The sequence below is a fragment of the Urocitellus parryii genome, chromosome 8 (genome assembly GCF_045843805.1).
Source record: "Urocitellus parryii isolate mUroPar1 chromosome 8, mUroPar1.hap1, whole genome shotgun sequence".
NCBI lineage: Eukaryota > Metazoa > Chordata > Mammalia > Rodentia > Sciuridae > Urocitellus > Urocitellus parryii.
Genome location: NC_135538.1, coordinates 116,922,701 through 116,929,333, shown reverse-complemented (window position 1 = coordinate 116,929,333; position 6,633 = coordinate 116,922,701).

Genomic DNA, 6,633 nt, shown 5'->3' with positions numbered 1-6,633 from the left:
TTTGTGCACACAGGTCTGCTGTACCTGTGTGCACAGTTCACTTAGGGGACAGGAGGGGGACTGGTGGGCATTTGTACTCCAGCTTGTTTTCAGTGAAAGTGAAGAAGGGATTTCATGGCCACTTGGCAGAGTACCCTGGTCCTTGGTCTTCTGATCCTGTGTGTACCCTTTCCTTCATAGCCACACTCTATGCTATAGTCTGGAAACACACTTCCCAAGAGCTGCTGCCCACTTGCTGGGACAAGTGTGGGGAAGAGCAAGAATTGGCCCCTGGCATTCCTGATTTTCAGCCTCCTTTAATAACTTTGCAGTTGATCCCAAGGCCCATGATGCTCTCGGCATAAACCACCTCAGTTGAGAACCAGTTTGTGCTCTTACCTTCTGCAATAGTGTTTTCTGCAAATGTGTTTTTCTGGGCTGTGGTTTTCCTCTTAAATTTGATTCTTCCTATTCTCTGTCTTTCAGGGATTATTCATTTTCTGCCTACAATTGCAAGTGCACATAAGAATTTTTAAAATATTTTTCCTGTCATTTCTGCCTTCCATCCTAAAATACAAGGCTCACATCCATCCTGATGTTTAAAAAGGTTGTTTGTCATGAGAAATGATCCTTGATTTGAATCAAGTTGTCTGTTAAAGAACATTTTGAAAGAAAGAAGAATCTAGTCCAGGATGGAATGTGTTAATTTTTCTTATTACTTAAAAAAAATTCAGACATTTTTTGTGGACCCCAATGAAAAATTTTCCCAATATGAACAAATTTTGACGGGTTGTTTTATGAAATATCACAGTTTCACTCTCTCTTTAGGTTCCTGGAATATAATTACAACCTGAGGTGAAGCTTTGAGGCTGCTTGTGCTCAGAATCATCCTGGAGAGGGAAGGAGAGAGACAGGGAAAGAGAGAATGAATCAGTCTCATCTCCTGAAGAGACAGGATCATGCAAAGAAAAGGTCAAGAGTAGAGAGCCAACATTTTACTGCTGCTTTAATACTAAAGAAATTGTTTCACTTTTAGGACAGAGCAAGAGGCTGATAGTCCTAGCAGACAGATGTATGACAGGCACGGACAGACAAAGAATGGATCAGAACTCACCATGATCTTGTCTCCTCAAGCTGTGGTTACCTGGAGAATTCTCTGACTCTCTCGAGCATGTTTTTGGTCTTTCCCTGGTTTTACTTGTTGTCCTTGGAAGGAGTATTAATCTTTTTCAAACTATTCCGTAATGGCAGTCAGTCTATATTATTGTTTTTGATTTACAACTTGGCACCGAGTTGGAACCTCCAGCTTTTCTATTCTTTGCTTCTTCATTATCTCTTATTTCAGGTCTGGGTGTCAATACCTGAAATTCTTCGAGACCAATTCCAGGAATAGAATGCATGTATCACATTCCCTTCCAAGGTCCAGGGAGATAATAAAAGAATATATTATGACTGTCATACCTCCCACTCTACTCTGAACAGCAAAATACAGGTACTCCTTGGTGGGAGCATACAGTTAGTCAGCCATAGGTTATGTGCCCATGTGCCTGGGACTGAGGTAGAATTATTTTATTTCTCTTTAGTTACTATATTGTAGTCATTATTCATAGATAATCTTAGAATTAATGAAAATTCACTATTATAGTGGCAAATTAGGAGTAATGTCACCAATGTCAGTATTTCAAGTAAGAATTAATAATAACCTCTGAATTATTGGGCAGGTCCATTTCAGGTTGACAAAAAAAATTAGCAAGTATTTGATCTAATAAAGATAAGAAGTTCAATATGATTATGGTCTAATATACAATAGAGTGACAGAGTAAATGACTAGAAAAAAATGAGATAAAATGAGAGAGGAAGGTGGTACATAGTGACTACTGGTGGCAGATAATAATAGTCTGTAATGACTTTAAGTTGAGGCATCAAGGCCCAGTGGTTACCAATAAATACATAAAAGACACCATGGAGAGTCCTAAGGTCATTAATACTGAACTCAGGGAAATTTTAAATCTCTCTGTGTGATGCCAGGCACAGTGGCACATGCCAGTAATCCCAGCAACTCAGGAGACTCAGGCAGGAGGATCACAAGTTCAAGGTCAGCCTCAGTAACTTACTGAAACAAGTACTTTAGCAAGCCCCATCTCAAAATAAAAAATAAAAATAAAAAGGAGAAGACTGGAGAAGAAGTTCAGTGGCAAAGTGTCCCTGATTCAATCCCCTGTACAAAAAAGAAAAATCTATCTGTGCCACTGACTAGGTCCATGAGATGTCTCTAGCAATAACTTCACGTGGAGTGTCAAACCATAAATATGTTCCTTTATCTCATATGGATCCCTAACTCAGATTCCCCTTTTCTGATTCCCCAATATGTTCATGGCTTCATCACCACATAACCACAGGAAGCACATGGGGGAGGAATTCAGAGCAGAAAGAGGCAGCAGCCAAAACTATCTGCAATTCAATGATCATATTTTTTGCAAACTTTATGACATACATGATTGTGTAGAAGGACTCCTGCAAGCAGAGCCCTAAATTTTAAGTTTCTTTGGTTTAATGGTAGGTTAGCCTCTGCATCAAGACCCTTTAATCTACATATTCTCTCCTTTTTAAAAAAACTTTTCCTTGCTCTCTCTCTCTCTCTCTCTCTCTCTCTCTCTCTCTGATATATGATAGTTTGATATTTGATCCATGAGTTTCACTGTTCCCTCTCTATCTCTCTTTCTTGAATTTACCCTCTCCCAACTTCCCTTTCTTATATCATTCTTTCCACATACTTTCCCCCACCATTCTCAAAACAATTGTACTTAAGAAAAGGAGAATACTTTTTTTAGTAATATGATAAATGTTTAATAGTAAAATTCTATATTCTAAGTTGTAAATACTTAAAATATATAAGTGAAAAATCCATGATGATTTGTTTTTTTAAATCATCTGAAGGCTTGACTGGGGGCAGTGAATCTGCTTCTGAGCTTACTTACATGGTTGGATGTCATCTTCTAATCCTACATGGGCACTGCATAGGGCACACACAGCACAGCAGCTCATTTTCCCTAGAGCAAGGGATCCAAGATAGAAGCTGCAATGTCATTTAAAATCTGAACTTGGTGGCAGCATGTTATCATTTCTGATGTATTCTGTTGGTACAGTGTGGGAGGAACTACAGAACACCAGGAGGTAGGGGGGGATTACTGGGCGCCATCTTACAAGCTGCCTACCATGGTTGTAACAGCAGTTAGACTGACCACACTTGGGTTGGGTACTATTTCCCATGAAGTCTAAAACCATTATAAGAAATGATGACAATGTGCCACTAACTCCAAACATTTTGAAGGGAAAAGTCTATGGGCCACAGCCTAGGAAGGTAGAAAGTTGATACTAACATAGTCACTGGCTTCTTTTTTCCTACGCCAAACCTGAGAGCTGTGGGGTCCAGGGTATTTTAGAGAAGCATGCTCTGTAGGGTAAGTGACATGAAGAAGTTTCAGGATGATAGAAAGAAATACAAAGGGTGGGATTGCTATGTCTGTGTGTGGAAGTGGAAGGAGGGCAGGCTGGAAATATGGACTGAGTCTAGATGGTGGAGCCAAATTGGGAATTTTGGATTTTACTCAGTAGCACTTTGGAGTCAGTGAAAGTTTTTGAGCAGAGAAGTGACACAGCATAGCAATTAAGTAAAAGTAACCTGCTATCGGTATTTGGGATGGATTTGATTTGGGACACTGGACTCTAGAAGATGAAGTAAGGATGATGTTACTTTCCCAATTTAATCAGAATGAAATGACTTTAGGAGGAACATTATTGGGCTTTGCACTTATAAGCTGCTTTCTTCTTTTTTGTCTCCTTTACCATGAATTATTTCCATTTTTCCTCTTTAGTTTTCCCTTCCATGTTTTTTCTCATCTCTGACGCAAACCTGTTTACCAGAATCCCAGCAGGCAGCTCTAACTGGAGGCTGTACTGACTTCTCCCCCTGTGAGGCAACCATTCTACATCTTGTTGACATCCTCTTTCATCTTCTCAACCTTTGAAGATACATCTTCCCCAAGAACCCACTTAGGTCCTCAGTTCTCTCGCCCCTCTGTCCACACACCTCTGATTCCATTTCCAAAAGGAACTCTCATGACACCACGCCACTTCTGTTTTCAGAATTCATAGTATCTCTGTTATGACACCTCTTCCTTCTCCACAAGTCTTCCTTCAGAGCAAAATCACAGCACCTCTGTCAGCTGGATACACATGACAGTGCCTCACACCCCCTTTTCATTGGTTGTAGGCAAAGTCACTACACAGAAATAATAACGATCCTTTTAGTCACAGCTTTCCCCAAACCATTCCATCAGCCCTTCCCTCTCACTCTGAGACCTGCTTCAACAATTACTAGACAGTTCAGAGTCAGTGGCCCCTCTTGGGACAGACTTTTTCAGTTGATTGTGTATGATAACCTGAGCAATGAACCCCCTGAATGAGACAGGGGGAAAAATACAGAAAGACAAGAAACATAGAAAGACAGGTAAAATGGGGGATGGGTTGGAATTATCTTCTTGCTTGAAGCTCTGTCACCCTTATGAAGAATCTTCTCCTCTTCTCTCATACACAACTGATTAGGCCATACATGTGTTCCCTCTATACTGTATTAGCAGCAGATGATCCTACTCAAAAACACAATCAATGGTGTATCATATATTTAAACATATGTAAATTCACTTTTCTCATAAATAAAGCAAAATGCCCCTGCCTGTTCTTGAGGAACTTCATAATTGAGTTACAAATATTTGGAGGCAGAGATCATGAAACCAGCCCCAGTTCTTCTTTTTTCTCTTTTCCAGTCCAAACTTGGCCAGATTCTTTAATGGCCCTATGTTAGTCAGCCCTCCACCACTATAACAAAATACCTGAGATAATAGGCAACTTATTAAGAGCAAAATTTTTAATTTGACTCACATTTTTGGAAGTTTTGAGCAATTGGCCTTATTGTTCTGGACCCAGAGTGAGGCAGTACCTCATGGTGGGAGTACACTGTGGAGCAAAACTACTCACCTCATGGCCTGGAAGCAAAAGAGAGGAAGAGGAAGGGGCTCAAGTTTCACTGTCCCCTTCAATGTGGTACATCCCCAGTGACCTAAAGAACTCCCACAAGGCCTCACCTCCTAGAGGCCCGATGAACTCCCAATAGCACTTCCCTGGGGACTGTGTTTTTAACACATGGGCCTTTTGGGGGACACTCAAGGTCCAAACTATAACAGGTTCCCAAATGACAAGCATTTGAATTATTTTTACTATTGTTTCCCATTTTTCCTTTATGCCACTGTCCGGGTGGTGTTAAAATCTTAAAAATCTGTGTCTGACTATGTAAGACTTCTGCTAGGGACAAAGTAGGATATGGGAGGAGATACATAGCACCTTCCTTATTGTAGATCTGTTGCTTATGTTAATAAGTTGTTTGGCAAGCACTTAAACTACTGGTTCTTAGCCAACTGATAGGCAAACCCATAGATAAAAGGTCTTTTTTTTTTTAAAAAAAAAAGAATTTTTATTTATGTTTTTAATTTTTTTTTAGAGAGAGGGAGAGAGAGAGATTTTTTTTAATATTTAATTTTTAGTTTTCAGCAGACACAACATCTTTGTTGGTATGTGGTGCTGAGGATCAAACCCGGGCTGCACGCATGCCAGGCGAGCATGCAACTGCTTGAGCCACATCCCCAGCCCCAATAAAAGGTCTTTTGCTCCATATCTTTTTCTTTTTTATCCTACTTACTACCAAATGCCAAGGCAGGAAAAATGTATTGTCCTTTTGTACTTCTCTTTTTCTCATCTTTAAGTGGAGACATATGTATGCTCATCTTCCTCCTTCAGATCTTACTCATACTCTTGGTATCAGCCATCACACCCCAGAAAACTCTAGTCTATAGACTCCAACTTCACTTGAGGATGTGTGCCAAGTTCATCCATCTAGATGTTCCAACACTTGCTCCTAATCATTTTGTTGGGAACATTTTTTTTCTCTGAATACAATCAATCAAGAAACATAAGAAAAAGTGTTCATCATCTCTAGTAATTAAAAAATGCAAATCAAAACTACTCTAAAATTTCTTCTCACTCCAGTCAGAATGGCAATTATCAAGAATACAAGCAACAAAAAGTGTTGACAAGAATGTGGGAGAAAAGGTGCACTCATACATTGCTGGTGGGACTGTGAATTGGTGCAACCACTATGGAGAGCAGCATGGAGATACCCCAGAAAACTTGGAATGGATCCACCATTTGACCCAGTTATCCCACTTCTGAGTTTATACCCAACTAAATTAATTCTTGATTTTAGTGACTTGAATCTTTTTTTTCCCTTGAACTATCTAGTCATAGGTTTATCAATATATGGAGCCTTTTAAAGAACCAATGCTTGGTTTTGTTAATTTTCTCGATTGTTGGTCCATTTTTTATTCATTTAGGTTTGCTCTTACTATTAAACTTAGGTTGCTTTGATTTGGATGTGGTTTGTGTCCTGCAGTTGCTGGGCTTGAGGATTAGTCCCCAGTCAGGTGGGGCCTAATAGGAAATGGTGAGTTCAGTGAGGCCATTGCTCTCTGGACGTCTCATTGAGTGAGTTCTTATGAGGGTGAGTTTTTATTTAAAAAAGCAAGAGTGGCCCCTCCATGG